Genomic DNA, 1,702 nt, shown 5'->3' with positions numbered 1-1,702 from the left:
TTGGCGCGGACGGGCCCCTCTCGGCTTCCATAGTCCATTTGCCCCGGAGCCTGCCAGACCCCTGGCCCCAGGGGCGGGCCCTGCTGAGTCCCCGAGCGCCTCCTGGGTTCCTGCCACCACCCTTGGGCCGGGATGAGGTGCCACCTTGTGCGTAGAAGCCCTGCACACAGGCAAGAAGCCGCCCAGGCCCACTGGCGCGCCCGACCCTGGAGCCCCCTGGCTGGCTGCAGCCACAGGGAACGGGGGTTCTGAGTTGGCAGCCCCCATTCCCGAAGCATCCACGGGCAGTTCCCTGAAGGGCTGACACCGGCTGCGCCTCAGCAGCCAGACAACCTCCCTCCCTCTGGTCGGGCACTGCAAGCCACACAGCCACTTGTGTCCCCTGTGTCCCTGGAGGCCGCAGCGCGTTTTGGGTTTTGGCGCGGACGGGCCCCTCTCGGCTTCCGTAGTCCATTTGCCCCCGGAGCCTGCCAGACCCCTGGCCCCAGGGGCGGGCCCTGCTGAGTCCCCGAGCGCCTCCTGGGTTCCTGCCACCACCCTTGGGCCGGGATGAGGTGCCACCTTGTGCGTAGAAGCCCTGCACACAGGCAAGAAGCCACCCAGGCCCGCGGGCGCGCCCGACCCTGGAGCCCACTGGCTGGCTGCAGCCACAGGGAACGGGGGTTCTGAGTTGGCAGCCCCCATTCCCGAAGCATCCACGGGCAGTTCCCCGAAGGGCTGACACCGGCTGCGCCTCAGCAGCCAGACAACCTCCCTCCCTCTGGTCGGGCACTGCAAGCCACACAGCCACTTGTGTCCCCTGTGTCCCTGGAGGCCGCAGTGCGTTTTGGGTTTTGGCGCGGACGGGCCCCTCTCGGCTTCCGTAGTCCATTTGCCCCCGGAGCCTGCCAGACCCCTGGCCCCAGGGGCGGGCCCTGCTGAGTCCCCGAGCGCCTCCTGGGTTCCTGCCACCACCCTTGGGCCGGGATGAGGTGCCACCTTGTGCGTAGAAGCCATGCACACAGGCAAGAAGCCCCCCAGGCCTGCGGGCGCGCCCGACCCTGGAGCCCCCTGGCTGGCTGCAGCCACAGGGAACGGGGGTTCTGAGTTGGCAGCCCCCATTCCCGAAGCATCCACGGGCAGTTCCCCGAAGGGCTGACACCGGCTGCGCCTCAGCAGCCAGACAACCATCCTCCCTCTGGTCGGGCACTGCAAGCCACACAGCCACTTGTGTCCCCTGTGTCCCTGGAGGCCGCAGCGCGTTTTGGGTTTTGGCGCGGACGGGCCCCTCTCGGCTTCCGTAGTCGATTTGCCCCGGAGCCTGCCAGACCCCTGGCCCCAGGGGCGGGCCCTGCTGAGTCCCCGAGCGCCTCATGGGTTCCTGCCACCACCCTTGGGCCGGGATGAGGTGCCACCTTGTGCGTAGAAGCCCTGCACACAAGCAAGAAGCCCCCCAGGCCCGCGGGCGCGCCCGACCCTGGAGCCCCCTGGCTGGCTGCAGCCACAGGGAACGGGGGTTCTGAGTTGACAGCCCCCATTCCCGAAGCATCCACGGGCAGTTCCCCGAAGGGCTGACACCGGCTGCGCCTCAGCAGCCAGACAACCTCCCTCCCTCTGGTCGGGCACTGCAAGCCACACAGCCACTTGTGTCCCCTGTGTCCCTGGAGGCCGCAGCGCGTTTTGGGTTTTGGCGCGGACGGGCCCCTCTCGGCTTCCGTAGTCC

The sequence above is a fragment of the Lepus europaeus genome, unplaced genomic scaffold, assembly GCF_033115175.1.
Source record: "Lepus europaeus isolate LE1 unplaced genomic scaffold, mLepTim1.pri SCAFFOLD_162, whole genome shotgun sequence".
NCBI lineage: Eukaryota > Metazoa > Chordata > Mammalia > Lagomorpha > Leporidae > Lepus > Lepus europaeus.
This window is presented reverse-complemented; position numbering follows the sequence as displayed.